The sequence below is a fragment of the Meriones unguiculatus genome, chromosome 8, assembly GCF_030254825.1.
Source record: "Meriones unguiculatus strain TT.TT164.6M chromosome 8, Bangor_MerUng_6.1, whole genome shotgun sequence".
Lineage (NCBI taxonomy): Eukaryota > Metazoa > Chordata > Mammalia > Rodentia > Muridae > Meriones > Meriones unguiculatus.
In genome coordinates, this window is record NC_083356.1 from 16,600,242 (window position 1) to 16,618,698 (window position 18,457).

Consider the following 18,457-nt stretch of genomic DNA (forward strand, 5'->3'; position numbering starts at 1 on the left):
CAGAGATGGCCACCCTAGGCCCAAGCGAAGGAACAGTCTAGTTACACAGGTCCTCAGCTAGCCAAAGTCGATGTGAGGCAGCCTCCAGGGTTGAGATTGAAAAGACCCAGGTGAACATGAGCTGTCCACTGCAGGCCACTTCCCTGATCAATCCTACCTGCTTGTGCCTTTGAGAAGGTACCGTGCCTTGGAGGTGGTCACTGGCAGCTACAGTAGCCATGTTGACACCAGACCGGAGGTCATGATGGACACTCATCACTACTTTTCCCACACATAGTCCAGATGAGCAGCTCAGCTAGTCTGGAGGAGGGCTGTGGAGGCCTGACCCTCTATCCCAGGAGGATCCAATCTGCTGGCTAAGCAGCAGGGCCCTAGCCCCTTTATCACATAGGGCTGTGGGGCCCTGGTCCTCTGTCTCAGGCATTCTGAACTCTCTGTGGCATTACTTTTGACCCCATGGTCACTGCCCTGGCTGCTCATACCTATTGCCACCATCTTGACACCGGGTATGAGTTCTGGTTCTGAGACTCTGACTGTTCCCAGCCCACAAGCCCAGGTCTTCTTGAAAATCAGGATCAACGTCCTATGTGTTGACTTGTTTTTCTGCCCCACGCTTCACAAACACAAGAAGGCCAGGGAGATCAAGAGGCAGAGTGGACAGACAAGACACCCCTTGTCACATCAGCGCATGTGCTTTCTTCATGACACTTGAGATTACGTACATTCAAAGGCTCATCTCTTGTCACCTCTACTGGAACCGAGCACATAAGACACCTCTGCACGGCTATAGTCGAGGCCTCAGATGAGTGGACTGTGTAATCTACCTCCTGGCAGATGAATCTCTCTGCTAGAACTGGGGCCTCACATCCAACAAAGCCTATGGTCGTGGGGATGGCAAGAGGTCCTTATAGTGGTTTGAATGTGAATGGCCTCTGGGCTCATATGAATCCTTCATTCTCAGTTGGTGGAACTGTTTGGGAAGGATGAAGAGGTGTGGCCTTGTTGGAGGTATATCTCTGGGGGTGGGTTTTGAAGCTTCAAAAGAATCGTGCCATTCCCAGTGTGCTCTCTGCCTCCTGCCTGTGGTTGTGAGGTGTGAGCTCTCGGGTGCTCCTGCCACCATGCCTCTGCTCCATCGTCCGGGAATCTAGCCTTCTGGAACGGTAAGGCCGATTAAAAGCTTTCTTTATAACTTGCCTTGGTCATGGGATCTTATCACTGCAATAGAAAATCAACCAATACAGTCCCTTCATGTGAGGACATAGTTTCTCAGGTCAGGGCTCACTTCCCACGCTTTGGGTCCACAAGATTAGCTGACATACACTGCTCACTGACATTTGACGGGACGAGCCAACGAAGTCTGGACACACTGTAGGTTCCACTGGAGCAGTGCTGGATGTCCACCTTGCACATGGTTGGTCTTCCGGCCTCAGAAGATAAGCCTGAAAACCACCAAACCAAGAAAGAAAGTCATGTCACAAAAGATTCATTACCAAATAGTAAAGTGAGTGAATTTTTCTTTGTTTGTTTGTTTGTTTGGTTGGTTGGTTGGTTGTTTTTTTCGAGGCAGGGTTTCTCTGTGCAGCTGCAACTTGTTCTGTAGACCAGGCTGGCCTCGAATTCAGAGATGCAACTGCATCTGTCTCCCACAAGCTGAAATTAAAGACATGTGCCACCACCATCCAGCTAGTACATTTTAAAGCATTTTTTTAAAAAAACCCACTGTGCTGTCACTGAAAGAGGTGTTTCTATAATCAAAATGGAAAACTAAGAAGAGGTGAAGTTGTCACATGAACCCCCCCCAGAAAACTACATATATATATATATATATATATATATATATATATATATAATCACTTTACCCTGGGTCATGGGGCGCTGTATAAGTAGAGTCAAAGGACAATCTCCTGGGGGGAAAAGCTATGTGATTGAATCTGCAAGGATGCCTCTGCTGGCCAGTAAGTTATTCTCAAAGGACACATAAAGAAAACTGGTAAGAGACAAAACTCCAACTGCCAATATAGTTGTGATAAAGTCTAATTTCAAAGGATAAAGATTAAGCTGGATAAAGGCTGACACTAAAACCAACTCATGACGAAAGACAAAAATGCAAAAGTCTGGAGGAAAAGATGTCACAGACTAGGAAATGGCTGGTTGCCCTATTGTGGGCACTGAGTGACATCTGCCCAGCAGACCCTCTGGGAATGTTCCAGTTCTATGAGTGTGTCTCTTACTCTACACTGTTTTCACAGCTCTGCACAAAGTAGAGCTGTGGAGGATTGACTGAGGCAGCCATGTTGGCCAGAGCAGCAAGTGAGCTTTTTCCATAGTGTCAGGACCCTCCATTCTATTCTGTGCCAGAGACCGCGATCCCTGAAGGCAAACCTTCCTACACGAAAGTGACAGGTTCTGTGTGTGCATCAGACTCACCCATACACTGTCCTTCCAATGCCCCTGTGAACTGGTTCCTGCATCTTCTTCGTTCCCTTATTGATTAATGAATTAAATCAAGTCTTATATTTTCCCATTGCATGAGAATCACGATTTGACCTCTAAAAGTCATTCTGTGCCTGCATTCACAGTATATGGCACAGAAGTGCAAAAGGAAAAGACAAAAACCCAAACAACAGCAACAACAAGACCCCAATTAAGTACAGGCTCCAGTTTCTAAACCAAAGAAATGGCCTGCCCAATGAGGAGAGAAGGTGAAAACAACACTAGGACTGGTTCACTCTCAGTAGGTCCCTACCGGCTCAGACTCAGGTCTCTGCTCCCAAGAGGTTGGTCAGGGACAGAATTATTCCCCTCCGCCAGCTGGCTCTGTCTTAAGAAGGCTCTCGTGGGCTCATTTAGAGACCGGAAGAGGCTGTGTGGGCTACTGGCAGTGGCCAGGAGGTGATGATGGGTCTGGGCATCAGCAGATTGAGCAGTGGTGGTGGTGAGGGACATAGATGGTGACTTGAGTACTAGACATGGTGTCCCTGGGTGTTATTGCCTCTTTTCAGGCCTGTGACTCAGTCTCCCATGTCACCAAGGAGTCAAAGACCCAGAGATAGGCAGGTACCCCTTAGTCTAGAGTATCGGGAGTGGGACACTGGGTCAGGGCTGGGGGTGGGAGGGCATATGATCAGTTCCAGATGTGTGACTGCTGCAACCCCAGGATGCTGGCAGTTGGGCGGAGGCAGGTCGGATGGAGCCAGCCTGAGGTGCTCTTGGCATCCCACAATAACAGGGTTCTGGTACTTTTTACATTGCAGGGCACGTGGGGTTCAGGTTGTACAGAGGTAAGCATCACAGTGCAAGCTCTCCAAGGACTCTGTGATCCTTGAAGTCTGGGGTTGAGTGGCTCAATAAGGGCAGAAGCAGGGGTACACAGACGACGAAAAAATGTGAGGCTGGCTTCTCAGGATGGCGCCTGCGGCTGACCTTGACTGGAGCCATCACGTAGAGAGCAGCAACAATCAATCCCAAATGGAAGTGGCCTGAAATGCAGGTTGGGGGTGGCCTGCTTAGCCGGGTCCTGGGCTGTTGGGAGGGGGCAAGATGGGGAAGTGGCTAGGTCCGGAGTGGGGCGGGGCACCAGGGTTGTGTCCCTTGGGCTGCTGGAGGGAAGGGTGAGGTAGCAGATGCTGGTGAAGGAAAGCAGAGGGAAGAGCGGCATTAGAGGGTGTGGGCTCAGGCGCTAGGAGGCTTGTGGCAAAAGCAGGAGACGCCGCGGTGAAGCTGGTGAAGCCGGCAGGCCACGCAGCGACTTGCCCCAGGCCAAGGGACACCCACCCCCGTGACTCATCTGCGTGACAATCTGATGGGCTGTGGTAGCCGTGGGAAGGCAGCTGGAAGGACATCTGAGTTCCTCAAACGACAAGTTCCAACACGGCTCAACGGAGCTGCTTCCAGACAGCGGGTGCAGGGCCTGCTGGTCTCGGCGGGGGACCCAGCGTGCCAGGACAGACTCAGGCGCGCCCTCCAGGAGACAGGCGAAGTCCCACAGGGCGCTGCCTGCCCGGGTCCGCCCCTAGAGTTTCCTTTGCTGGAACTGCTCTGGAGTGGTTCTTACCACTTTAGGGGGTTCGACTGTCTCCAGAGCTGAAAGGTGTTCTCAAGAGCTCCTATGGCCGCAGAGCGCAAGGCTCATCCCTTGTGGGATGCTAAGGGCAGACTATAAAAAGGCCTGGGCGGAGCCCCTTCGCCATCTCCACTGTCGCTGGTGTCATTCATGTGCTAGCTCATTCATTCCTGCGTCCGTCCCCACGCTTATACCACGCGTGCTGGGACCCCATCTGCTCTCTGCCCTGGGACAGCGAAGTCAAGGTGACAAATATAGACGCTAAAGCCCGTGAGGCAACACGACAGGTGGAGGGGTGAGTCCTAAAATGAGGAAACCCTAGACTGACCTGGGGGTTACCTGGAACAGCTGGGCGGGGTCGTGACTGGGTGGAGCCTTGAGCTGGGCGGATGGGACCCTGAGCAAAGTAGGCAGAGGCCTAAAACGGTTGAACCCCTTGGGCTAAACTGGGCGGGACCTTGGGCTAGGCGTGGCCCTAAGATGGGCGGAGCCCTGGGGATGAACCTTGAACTGGGTGGAACCTTGGGCTGAACTGGGAGGAGCCTTCAGAGAGCAGGGCAGAGCCTGGTGAGGCTCTATTGAGGGCTAATGAGGAGGCCCAGGTGTGAAAGTGGAGCAGGAGAGAGTGTGCCCAAGGGCTTATCTGTGATGCTGAGGATACAGAGAGGGGCGTGAGTGGAGGGGACCAATCGTAGAGACAGAAGGCCGGGGTGAGAATGTGAAAATGGAACAGCTTCTCCCAAGCCAGGGTGAAAGGGAGAGGTTTGAGGCCCTAGTCTTTCGGGGTCTGAGGGTAGAGGGAAGAATCCCAGCAGAAGACTGTGAGCCTCGCACCCTTGCCATAAGTCTTCCTGCAGCACACAGCCCTGACTGTGGATACTGCAGGGTGGGCCTCCAGCTACAGAAGCTGGCCTGGGTACGAGGCCGTGGTCCCTGGATCAGGCCTGCCCAGTGACTGATGATGTGACAGGAATGAAGCCAAGGTCCACTCCACTCCACCAGGCTGAGGATGGCTCCGGGGTTAGTTTGGAGGGCCAGTCCTACATTGACCCACCCCAGCGTCCCTTTTTCTGCTCCTCTCCCTGGCACTGCCCCGCCCGCAGGCTGTCTCCCCATCCAGGAAATCATGGAGCATTGACTTTCTCGGTCACACTGAGGCTGGGGTTACTAGACACAGTGCAACTGCATGTGCTGTGGCACCAGCTATCCCACCGAAAGGAGTCTAGCCCTGGGTGGGGAAGCTGCTGGAAGCTCTTGAATCTTGGAGCCTGTGGGGCCATAGGCAAGGGCCAGAAGTGACCTTCTATGGGGCCTGTGAGCTCCGAGGGCTGCTGTCTAATGGTACCCCTTGCTCTGGTCTCTTCTTAGCTCCTCAAAGATAGACCCCTTTTCCTAAAGTCCCATTCGGGACTTCCCTATCCCTTTTGTATATTATCCAGACCCAACTGGCCTCAGTGTCTTTCCTGCTGAGATGAGATGGCATTAGAACCCCAGGAAGACCTTGGCTGCCCATAGACCAGCCTGCTGCAGAGACCCTTCTGTGAATGAGCCCCTTCCCGCTCCTGTCTTCCTACAAGGTGGCCCTGAAGCACGGGCGCCTACATGTAAGTTGGACTCTGTCATGGAAGAGGGCTCTAGCCAGTGCAGAACATCCATCAAGGGTGGCTGGGTACAAGAGGCTGGGACTGCTGTCTCGGCTAAGGCGGCCTCCTTTCAGCTCAGGGTCAGGCCTGCTCTCTGGCACTCTAGCTGGCACTTGCAGCTCAGCTGGCCTGGGGCCAAAGCTGCATCTGTCCCGGTGGCAGCTAAAAGGGCACTTCCCACACTCTGTGAGATGCCCCCGGGGGTGGGGTGGGGTGGGGCTCTTGTGCTGCTATGGGGCTGCTAGCTCCTCACCCGGGGACACCGAGGGACAGCCTGCTGTTTTCAGTGCCCTTAAAAGCCATGTGAGTGACAGTACCCCCACGGTGCCCGAAGAAGAGGGTCCTTCCTCCCTGCCCGCTTCTTTCTCCCCTCCTCCAGCCCATAGCTCCAGCATGCACCCCAGAAGTTAAGAGACACGCCACTGCAGGGTGTGGTAGCTCAGCCCTGACTGGCCTAGTCTAAACTGATGTTCCGCCAAGGAGGCCCTTTGGCTGCCTTGAGCACCTAAACAGCCCTGCCTTTGTCCTAGCGGCCACAGGCACTGTTTGCTCAGTGCCCAGCTTGTTTTTCCCAGGCTGAGCTGGGCAGGCAGAGGCCCGGGAGTCATGGAAACAGCACAGGCCACCTGTCTTGCCCAGCCCCGCTTTCTGCCCAGTTGCTTTCTTAGTCTCTTCAGACCTCCTACCGCACTGGCCCTGCCCCAGCTGCCCCCGTAACACCCCACCCTCACCCCAGTCCTACCCCACCCCCACTAGCTGGGCTGGGTGCAGAGACAGCCAAGGGGTTCAGTGCCCTGGGGTCACGCAGATCCTGGGGTCAGCTCGGGCATTCAGGTGGTTGACTTCGAGCATGGTGACTAAGGACTCCAGCCCAGAGGCTCTACCCTGCACTGGGGACCGAAATTCACTAAGCTTCCTGTGCTAAGGAGGAAGGCCGTGGGGTCCAGCAAGGGTTCCACAGCCACATTGAAACTACTAAGCCAGGGCCTGGAGAGATGGCTCAACAGTTAAGAGCATGGGTGCTGTTCCAGAGGACCCACGTACAGTTCCCAGCCCCTACATGGTAGCTCCCAATTGTCCGTAACTGAGTCCCGGGGGGTCGGATGCCCTCTTCTCCGTGGGCACTGCACACACACGATGCACAGATACCCATGTAGACAAAAGAAATCGATCAATCAAGCAAAACAAAACAAAACAAAAACCTTCTGTCCCAGTCTGATTTTTTTTCTCCTGTCCTCTTAGAATCTCCAACCATTCATTAAGATCAGCCTGAGCCCCCAGACGCAAAACATCTAATTCTTGTCCCCAACAATACTTCCTGCCCACTAGTGTTATTCCTAGGTTCTATCCTAGGTTATTCGCTAAGAAGGAACCAGGACAAGTGTGATGGGCCTGACCTCGGACCTGTGTCCACATGTTCCCCCTGCCTGTACCTCACTGGTTCTCAGTATAGCCCTGACAGGACCAATCTCTTTTAGATTTTTTTTTTTTTCAGGGTTATGTAGGCATTCTCCAGGTAGTATTTGGGTAAAGGTAGTGAGTGCAGGAAGTTTTGTGGTTGGGAGGGTTGGAGGACAGTTTCACTCCCGCTGGGGCAAGGAGGGAACTGTCTATTCATCCTAGGAGGAGTCCCCTGGCCCAGCCAGGGGAAGACCCACTCTTGTGGCTCCGTGAAGCACCAGTCTGGCAGTACCTGCGTCCTCAGATGTCTTTCAGCTGCTGAGGGGCAAGAAGCTTATTTGCTCCCTTCTCCAGATGAGAAAATCAAGGCTCCAGAAGCTTTCTTTAGTACTGCCACTGGGCCAGGGCCTAGGGAGCTCTCTCTTCTGGTCACCTTTAGCCTCCTCACACACACCCCCCCCCCACTGCTGTCCCTACCGTTCCTTCCCCATCCCTGATCGTGTGGCTGGCTGTAGCATTGTGTATCTGGATGTGTGCATTAGGGCAGCAGGGTACGGTCATAGGCTCGCTGTGCCTAATGCCTCTGTCTTTTGAAGGAGGGGACATGGGCTGGCAAGGCTCAGGGCTTGGCGATTCTGCCCTTCATTTGTCCCTAGCTCCTCTTATGTCTGGCCATTTGGTTCCAGCTCTTGAAATATCTGTTCTGCCTACCTGGAAGCTGTTGGCTTCAGGCAGGACAGAGTCCCTCCTGCCTGCTCAGTCCAATCCAGCCTTGTCACCTCCCTGCAGCCATCGCTGGACAGGCACCGGGCATGGGCTGTCTGCTCTGGTTGGGCTCCTGGGTGGCCAGGAGGCTCTTGGAAAGCCCTCTTCATTCCCACTCTTGGAGCTCTGCAGCTCTTTTCCGGAATGGCTTCCCGATGAGGTAATGCTTCTTGCAGACGGGAGGAGCTGCTGAAGAATGGCAGTCAGTGGCCTCCTTGCCTGGGCGACCTGCCCAAGGCACAAAATGAGCCCTTTTTGGTGGCTGAAAGGAAGACCAGACCCGAGACTCCAGACCTTCATTCAACTCCCAGCCTTGAGCCGAGACTATCCCCAGCCCTGGGCTGAGCCTGCAGCCTCACAGTTCTCCTCCCCTCCACTGTAAACACAGCAGCCCCTGAACACATGTGGAAACTGAGGCCGGAAGGGAGAAGCGGTCACACTCAGAACCCCAGCAAGAATCCACAGCTCCTCCTACTTGACACTATGAGGAACAAGGAAAGCCTCCTGGCTTACCTTCCTTCTTGGTCTGGGAACAGTAGGGGACTTGCGCCCACCTGCCAGACTTCATTCTCCAGGAACTCAGGCCGAATTTAAGAATGTTACCTTCCTGTGTTGGAGCTGGTTGGATGCTGTCCCAAAGGACAACTTCTGGGCTAGCCACTCTATCTCCTGGGTGAGAAAGACACTGCAGTGATGACACTATGCTGGGAAAGTCCTGAGGGGGTTTGCCTCCTCACTCAGCCTCGCCCCACGCCTGCCAGGCTCTGCCCTGGTGATGAGGTTCCGGATACCCACACTTCTAGGAGAACCCACACTTCAGGCTTAGAAAACGATATGAGACTTCTCACTTCGGAGGCTGGTGGCCACAGTGCCCAGCACCCGGGGCTGGCACAGGAAGACCTTCCTCAGACCCGCAAGACCCCTCTCCCACAAGACTGCAGCCTTTGGTGGGATTGGGACACAGGCTGAGCGGTGACTCCGTGAGACAGGCAGGCCCAGTGTCTGCAGGCCCAGCTGGTCCTGTCCCCGATTTGAATTTATTATGCAATGTCATCCAAGCCCCCCTGCCCTGGCTGGGTCTCAAGTTCCCCATCTGCAGACAGGAGGAGGGCAGGAGAGGCCTCAAGTGGACTCCAGAGCTCCCCAGGTCTGGCGGACCAGACCTGCAGCTGTGTGGGCGCAGCCTCTCTGGGCAGGAAGTTAATTTCCGCGTTGGAGGCAATGCCTGAAGCAGGCCCAGTGCTCTCTGCATGTTCAGATGAGGGCCGGGCTGGTGAAGTCATGTGGGAAGTAGCGGCAGAGCCAGGATCCAAGCCAAGATTTCTCTGCTGGCCTGGAGTGACCTTGCTCAGACTCCTTTGCTCACCCCCAGACCCCCACCCCTCTGGCCTGCACAAAGCCCTGGCTCCACAAGGAAGACAGGTCGCCTTGGAAGGTGGGCCTGCGCCCTCTTCTGCCCCCTGGTGGCTATGAGGGCATATGGCAGTTCAATCAGGGCTTTGGACACCCAGAGCCACTGACACCCATAATGCCACCATCATCCCACACACAGGATCACAAGAATATACAGAGATACAGACACCCACAGAGGCACAGACATCCACAGAACCACAAGAACTCACAGGGCTGGGAACCTACAGGGTCACTGACATCTGAGCCACAGCCATCCATGGGACCATGGGCACCCATAGGTACCATCTCTGGAGGCTCTAGTTGTGACGCCCCCACACAGGAGGTTGTCACTGCCACCTATGTCTGAGGAGTGTGCAGTACAGGTCGAGAGTGGTTAGGTCCTGCAGGAAATGATGCAAAGATGGGAGCAAGCTTGAGAGGAAACTGGTCACCCACCAGTTAGCAGCCCTCTGGCGCTTCAGGCTGTAGAGTTGGAGGGTAGGGAGAGGAGGATGGGGCCCACATCTTTTAACTCCTGACAGTGACAGTGGCAAGAAGGACTCAGTTTGCTGGTTCTTCCCAGTGTCTGGGGACAGTTACAAGGCTTTGTGTCCCCTGAGCTAGCAGCGGCAGCATGGGGCAGGTGGGCGCCCACTAGCCTTGACCTGACTGTTCAGCAGTGGGTTTCAGAACAGAGGGCAGCTTCTCTAAGGCCCAGCATGTGCTGAAGGCTGTACTACAACGGGGCTATAGGCCAGGGCAGCCAGCCCAACCTAGCTCCTAGGGACCTAGCACCTCCAAAACCATCATCAGGGTTGGAGGTGGACTGAGCAGTCTTTAGGATGTTCCAGAAGGCTGGAGAGATGGCTCAGCCATGAAGAGCTGCTTTTCCAGGGTACCTGGGTTCAATTCCCAGCATCCACATGGTGGCCTACTGCTACCTGTAACTCCAGTCCAAGGAGATCTGACACCCTCTCCTGGCCTTTGTGGGCATTGAACACACATGGTGCAAAAACATACATGCAAATAAAACACCCAGGCACATAATTTCTTTTTAAATGAAATTTAAAAAAAATTTTTTTACCAGGACTGTTCAGGTGTTTCTCTAGAGTGTTCCCTAGCAACCTTCTCCTTTTTTTATCTCTCCCCCAACCCAAATGCTGCCTGGGCCCTATGGCCAAACTTCTTCCCCACCCCTGACCCTTACCAAGCTACCTGGTTCAGGGAGTGACAGGCTCCCACAGCACACCATCACATCAGAACTAGAAAGGTAATCACCCACAGAAACCAAGCATCAATTGCACTGATAGGTAAACTGAGGCTGTAATAGAGGACCTGGCAAGGCCCATGACTAGCCAGACACAGATCTGGGGCTGGCATGGACACAGAGTCCAGGGGTAGTCACCAATTCAGAGTGACACTGACACTGTGACACTGAATTCCCAGAGGGAGGTTTGAGGTCCCCCCCAGCCTGGGGCATCCTCCACACCTCCCACCCTGGAGTGAAGGGCTAGATCATGCTGCCCTGACTGACGAGACAGGGCCTCAGGCTGGTAGAAAGAAAGAACCGGGGTGGAGACCCAGAACCTCCCAGGTTTGAGTTAGAGGACTGGGCCTCTGATACCGATGTCTGAGAGCCCAGCAGGACACTGAATCATTATGTCACTCCCATGTCTGGTGTCCTCTCTTCTCAACCTTCTGAAGGAAGAAATACTTCAGGAGCGAGAATGCTGTGATTTGGGTCTATGGTGTAGAAAGACAGAGTAGGTGTGAGCAGCAGAAGGAACAGGCCTATGATGGGTAGCTCAATGGCCTGGTAGGTTATCCAATGTGTACCAGTTCAAGGCGCACTGAGATGCAGGCCTTTGCCTACCTCAGCTGTGCATCATCGAGCAGCAGCCTCAACCTCTCTGTGCTTCATTAGGACAGTCTTACTTCCCAGGGGACAATGGAGGGGCAAGGGAAGTCTAGAAATCACAGAAGCTATTGTCATTGGTGGTGACATTACAGCCAAGGACAGGGATTCAAGGAGAATAAGATATAGCCTGAGCTCTCGGGGGTTGATTGGGCTGACAGATGGACATGTCAGCCCTCCTGGGAAGCCTTAGGAAATGACTTATACCAGGAGCTTTGGGGATATTGTCCCTAGATCTTCATGGTATTATCAATGAAGATAGAGATGGATGGGAACTCTCTCCATTGGAACACACCAAGGCCTTCACATAAGCTGTATTAGGCGGGAGATGTGTGTAGTCTGAGGGCTGGTGGCTGAGAGGAACTATCTCTGTGCGTTTTGGCCAATGGACCTGATGCAGATAGATATCCGGGCTCTGGACAGCCTGTGAAGTATGCATTATAGTGTTTTGTACTGTATCCTTTAATCCAGCCCAGGGAGACCAACAAAACAGGCACTACATAGGGTCAGAGAACCTGAGATGCAATTCTGAAAGCCCAGAAATTATTGTTTTGGGATTAAAATAAAAGTTCATGATTCATCCAGGCATTGGTGCACACCTTTAATCCCAGTACTCAGGAGGCAGAGGCAGACTGATCTCTGAGTTCGAGGCCAGCCTGGTCTAGAGAGTGAGTTCCACGACAGCCAGGGCTATGCAGAGAAACACTGTCTCAAACAAAACAACAGCAACAACCTCATAGTTCTGGGGCTGGAGAGATGGTTCAGTGGTTAAGAGCATGGCTGTTCTTCCAGAGAACCTGGGTTCAATTCCCAGTACCCACATGAAAGTTCACACCTGTCTGTAACTCCAGTTCCAAACCTTCTGGTACCCTCACACAGACAAATATTCAGGCAAAACAACAATGAACATAAAAATAAAAATTTTTTAAAAATCTCATAATCCTGAGATGATGACTGGGACCTCCTTTAAGGAGGGCTTTGCGGTACAGATCCTTGAGCCCAAGGAAACACCATTTCGGTGCTCGGCAAACTGAAGGGAGAGGGATTCAAGTCCTAACCACCTGCCCCAGACAACCTGTTCATTTACCTCCCTCCAAGCTGAGCAACGGCTCTGCTGCCCATCCCAACCCTTTCCCAGGCTCTGCATCTCTACTTGGTGGAGAGGTAACTGTTTGTTTGTTTGTTTGGATACAAGGTCTGTCCTCATTTGCTTCAGTGCTGTTGTGATAGAACATTGACAAAAATGACTCCAGGAGGAAAAAGTTAGACTCATCTTTGAGGGAGGTCACAGTCCATCGCTGAGGAAAGTCAGGGTCGGAGCCTGGGGCTGGACCTGAAACACAAACCACGGAGGAACACTGCTTGCTGGTTTGCTCCCCATGGCTTGCTCAGCCTGCTCTCTTAAATAGACCAGGACCACCACTTGCCTAGGGTTGGAGCTTCTACAAGGGCAACAAGCACTTTTAACCGTCAGCCATCTCTAATCCCATTCTTTCTCCTCCTCCTCCTCCTCCTTTTTTCTTCATCTTCTTCTTATTAGTTTTGTGTTTTGTTTTTCATGACAGGGCTTCTCTGTATAGGCCTGGCTGTCCAGAAACCATGTCTGTAGACCAGGCTGGCCTCAAACTCACAGAGATCTGCCTGCCTCCCAAGTGCAGGGATTAAAGGTGTGTGTCACCACGCCTGGCTCTCCATTTATTATTTTTTAACCAATTTTTTAAATAAAAATTTTTGAGTGTTGTCTTTTTTGTTTTGTTTTGTTTTTTTATGTGTGTAAGTATTTTGCTTGCATGCATGTCTGTGTACCACATGCATGCCTGGTGGCTAGGGAGGCCAGAAGAGGGCGTTGGATATTGTGGGACTGGAGATGCAGGCATTTGCGAGCCACCATTTGGGTGCAGGAAGCTGCACGTGGCTCCTCCGGAAGGGCAGCAAATGCTCTTTAACTACTGAGCCATCTCTCCAGCCCCAGTGTGCTTGCATATAAACAGTCCATTCTTGGGCATGGGAGCAGCCAGGCTTCCATGGAACTTCCGGGGCTGCATCAGCTTGGTATCCCAGTGCTAGCAGCTGCCCTGTTTGTCCTTAGGACAAAACTGGGTGTTATCAGTTCTTCTCTACTGTTGAAAATGCTGGGAGACAGGGAAGTCATCCTGGGCAAACCAGTACATGGCTGTAGGTGAGGCTGTGACATGGGGTGGCAGGTGTGTGTGTGTGTGTGTGTGTGTGTGTGTGTGTGTGTGTGTATGTGTGTGTGTCTATGTCTGTGTCTGTGTGTGTGTGTGACCAGGAGGTTGAGGTGCTGAGAGAGAAGGTCTCCAGACAACAATGTTGGAACTGGATCTGAATGGGCCACAGCTGGCGTGCTGTGTGCCAAGTAAAGACTCTAGCTGTGGGACCTCAGAGCAGAACTGGGAAGTTGAGGGGGAGGGGATTGGATTGTTATCTTCACAGAGGGATATGGCCGCCCTTGGCCTTGAGTGGCCTCTGGTCCTGTGGGGTAGCCAGGCTGCAGGGTGCCGGGGAAACACGACCGACACTGTTTGTTCAGCTGTTGGGCTGGCGCCGAAGTCCTAACCAGGACCTGGTCTCTCTGGAGTTAACACATCCACTCCACTCCTAACAGAGCGTGCTCATGCAGTGATGCTCCCGAGAGGATACAGTTTTCTGCAGAAGTCATCATGGGCAAACCAGTGCCTGGCTGCACTGGGGACCTGGAGTGGAGGGATCTGGAAGGCTGAGGTGTGGAGAGAGATAGGTACTGACCAAGCATGGCGGCCTCTAATAGAGGAACCTGGAGCTACCACCCCACCCCTTTAGCTAGGACCAAGCAAAAGTCTGCGTGCAGCAGTCTGGGGGCCGCCAAGGTCAGCCTTTGGGAGCTGCTTGGGTGGGTGAAAATGAATCTGGAAATCCCAGAGAGGCAGTTTCCAGGTCCCTGACAAAGCCAGCCTGGCCACTGGAATGGCCCTTCCCAGGGAGAACATCAAGGTTAATCTTCACGGAAGCCAGAGGGCACCACACCAATGAATCCACAGCAGGGCATTCTACTCCACCATCACCCTTCCTTCTCTGACTCTTCTGATACTGGCCACATACCATCAAGGGTGGCATCTAGGCCCCTGGCTCCAACATTAGGTCTATGACAGCTCCATGGTGCCCCAGAGGTGCCACATAGGCACAGGGCTGGACTGTGGGGTTTTTGGCTTCAGTCTGGTGCTGTGGGAACCCAGCTCATGTGTAGTTGCCACTTAAGGGCTATACTTGCCAAGCCTGAGTAAGAATGGCTCAGACTCCAGCCCTGGCCACCAGGCTACCTGCAGCTGAGGCTCCCAGCCAGGAAAAGCAGAGGCTGGGCATTTACACCGCAAATCACAGGGGTCATAAGGGTTAAAAAGTGTGGCTGCTGGGGTCGAATAAAATGCTTGCCACGAATGAGAACCTACATAAAAAGCCGGGCAGAGCGGCCCGAGCCTCTAATCCCAGCAATGGAGAGGCGGAGGCAGAAGGATCCTTGGATCTTGCGGGACAGCCAACTTGGTGCCCTCTGGCTAATAAGAACCCTTGCTCAAAAAGTGAAGTGGATGGCTCCTGAGGAAGGATACCCAAGACTGACTGCTGGCCTGACATGTACTCACATACATGTGCACCTGGACATAGATGAACTCGCTCATATTCCTTCCCCTGTGCACACAGCAACTGGCTGTGTGCGGGTCTGTCTAAGGGTTCCCTCTTACACGGCAGCCACCGTATCTGGAACAGAATCCCATGGAATAGACTGGTGCCGGGTAATTTGGGCGCTGCCGAGAGAGAAGTGGTTGCTGTGAGCTCTGAGCCTGAGTGAGTACATTGGGTAGACTGGATGCCTGGCTTGTGAGCCATGCTCCAGGGAGAGCCCGGGGCCTTGGCTTTAATGCTGCCAGTGTCCCGGTTCCTAGCCTGTGTGGAGCTATCTCCTGATAAAGTTAAAAGGAAGAAGGGCATCAAGGGAGAAGGGTAGGAATGGGGCAGATCATTTATCATTATCATTAACTGAAAAGGCCTTCCAGCAACATTAGGGCCACTGTGTGGGTGGGGACAGCCACACTGAGGAAGGCTGGGAGTAAGAGTGGCTGTGGTGGGGGCTGGGAGAGACAGAGTATGTGGTACCTGGACAGAGGACTAAGTCCCCCAACATAAAAAAATAAGTCCCCCAACATAATCTCGGGAGATGTCTGGTTGAGGTTGTAGAGGTGACAAAGATACGTTCCAGGGCCTCATATTCCTATTGCAGGGTCAGAGGAACAATCCATAGCCAGAACATGGGGACAGAGGGCACAACTATTCCCTAGAAGAGCCTGCCACAACTCCATTGCTTCATTTGTTAGCTGGAAGAGCCGCAACGGAAGCCTCAGCCCTCGAGTACAGGTGGATGACGGGATAGAGGGAGGCTCTGTGACAGACGCACTAAGGGCCTGGCAAGCCCGATTTGGGGTTTTGCCTGGAGTGTCCCAGGCCAGCCCCATCAGCCCAAGCTGTAGTTCAGTATTGAAGGATTCTGTATAACAGTTTTTCTCAACCTTCCTAATACTGCCACCCTTTAATACAGTTCCTCATGTTGTGGTGACCCCCCCGACCATAAGATTATTTTTATTGCTACTTCATAACTATAATGTTGCTAGTTATGAAAATGTCTGATATGCAACTCCAGAGGGTCACAACCCATAGGTTGAGAACCAATGTTCTAGAGAAACAGAAAAGATAGATAGATAGATAGATAGATAGATAGATAGATAGATAGACAGACAGACAGACAGACAGACAGACAGACAGACAGACAGATAGATGAAAAACAGTATTAAAGGGTCTCTAGGGATCTACATTCCATTAATGGTTTCTAGGAGAGGGAGAGAGATATTTTCTTCAGTGATGTCTTAGGGTTTCTTTTGATACTACAACACATCAGGACCAAAAAGCAAGTTGAGGACAAAGGAGTTTCTTGGGCTTACACTGCCAGGCTCACTGGTACCCACAGTGCTTACACAGGGGACGATTCAGGGAACCAATGGCCTCTTTGCCAGGTGGGTGTGACCACGTGGTGTGGAGGACAGGCCTCTGTACCCAGGACTGCTACCTTACACAACCCTTGCTTTGGAGCCCCACATGTTTGGGTATGTGGGGGAGGGGTGCAAAGCAGAGAATTTGCTGTTTTTTTCCCCACAAAGGACCCAGGACCTTGTACATTCCAGGCCACTGAAGCACACCCCAAGGCCTTTTAAAAGATTTCATTCTGAGGTAGTGCCTGACTATGTAACTCAGGCTGGACCCTTCTGGCTTTGAAGTCCTGAGTGTTGGGATTCCAGGCATGTGCCACCACAGCCAACTCGGGTCAGCTTTTAATCCTCAATGATACTTTGAAAAGTGAGACTGACGACCTTTTGAAGGGAAAGTAACAGAAGATTCTAGGAGCGAGGTCCCCATCCAGAGTGAGCTCATACCCCAAATAATGGCTATGTGTGGGGGTAGGGAGCCAGCGCCTAGCCTAGTGTTGCTGAGACAGGGCCTCAGGTCCTCAGGGAAGAACAACAGTATTCTAAGGGCCAGGCAGCGCTGGCCAGGACTTCATGCCTGAGGACTGAAGTATGCAGGTGCTCTGAGGGATCCAGTGAGTGGCAGGGGAGTAAGACACCCACAGAAACTGTAACCATGTGTGTGAGATTTAAAGTTTCCTGGCCCCTTAACAGGCATGGTAGGCAGACTGGGGTCCCAGAGCACACTCGCCAGAACAGGTGGATGCCAGGTCAAATGCTCATGCAGGTACTCTGGATAGTACTTTACCTTATGAACAAGGTCATAGAGGTGCGGACAGAGGCATGTAGCTGGTTTCTTCTGGCTGAGACCCGCCATTTTTCTTTAAAGTTGTCCACACAGGAAGTATTCTTTGAAGCTTTGGTGCATGGGGTTGGGAGGGAGGGGAGGATGAGTGTTGGGGGTGGGGGAAAAGAAAGGACCTGACTCAGGGCAGAAGCCATGGGATAAGGAGACTCGTAAGTTCCCAGGCTGGACTTTCATACACCACCATCCTCACCCCAGAGTATAGGATCCAAATTCCCATGAGACCAGCAGTTGGACATGTTCCTCTCGAATGAGGAACTGGCCAGGACTGGAGTCATTCCTTCTTGGATTAGGGCTTGGCTGTTCCCCTTGGCCTTCTCTACTTCGTCCAGGCTGAGAAGTGACCAAAATCTTCTAATTGGTTACTCTCAGGCTGGGTGATGGGATGGTGCCATCCCAGGACACCCGACAAGTGAGCAGATGGAAGGACAGGCGGGACAGTGACCAGCTCCCCTCTCCCCACAGCCAGCTTTCACATCCCAGATCCCCAAGCAAGGCTGACTGACTAGGGAGCATGCAGAGCTCAGGCTGCCTTTGCAAGCCTCTCAGTTCATGGTCCCCACAGGCCCCACCCGCCCTGGGCAGCAGCTGCTTCCGGCCAGACAAGCGGACAATGTGTTGGCGGGTGGCCCGGGGCCAGGACCATCCATCCCCCAGCAACACAGGAAGACGGAGCACAGAAGAGAAGCCACTGTGTCCCGGAGTGAACCCACTGCTCAGGCACTGTGATTTAGAACTTCAGATTCCAGTAGAAGGGGCCTCTCCCGGTAACTGATTCCTCCAGCCGTGAACCCATCAGGACCCTGGAACGCCGCCTGGGGGATGGGAAGAGAGTAGAGGGGCGTCAGAGAGTCTTGGCTTTGCCCTTTCTTTCTATCCACAGCCTTGGCTTCAGACTGTGCAAGCCTTCCCTACCACAGTGCCCTTGCCTGGCCATGCTCTCTGTACTTTATCTGGGTCTGTTGAGAGCATCTGTCTATTCCAGTGGCCTCCTATGGTCCACCTTCTTCCCCTCCCTCTTCCCCTCCCTGACTGAATCCCTTCTGCCCAGGCATCCTTGTCCAAGTGCTATCTGTCCCTTCTACTGGGCCCTCCCCTTCCCTGTCCCCGCCCACCTGCCTGTCACAGGCACCTCCTGGGCGCACATACCACACCTCACAGTGCTTGCTGGTTTGATGGTCTCATCCTTCCAAAACACCTGGAAGGACACAACCTATCCAGCTAGATCTTAGCATAAAACCAGTGTGCTTAGTAGATTGTCACAGAGCGCTGACAGATTGCTGAATACGTTGGTTTCAGCAGCTTCCTGAGTGTGCTTGGTTCTCTCTGCCAGGCCAGCCCCTGCCCAGTGGGGTCCATCTCTGCCTTTTCTTCCCCCCCGCCCCGGCTTCTTAAGTGACC

At 53.0% G+C, this 18,457-nt stretch overlaps 1 long non-coding RNA gene across 1 annotated transcript in view; it reads right to left on the reverse strand.

Annotated features, from left to right (window-relative positions):
• LOC132655778 (uncharacterized) overlaps window positions 1-8,256 on the reverse strand; it is a 32,070-nt gene extending 23,814 nt beyond the window's left edge. Inside the window, exons 1-2 of the long non-coding RNA XR_009593614.1 lie at window positions 7,822-8,256; window positions 158-1,442 (exon numbers count right to left, since the gene is read on the reverse strand). This is a non-coding gene — a long non-coding RNA (uncharacterized LOC132655778). The remainder of the gene's footprint in view (window positions 1-157; window positions 1,443-7,821) is intronic.
• Between the last annotated feature and the right edge of the window lie 10,201 nt (window positions 8,257-18,457).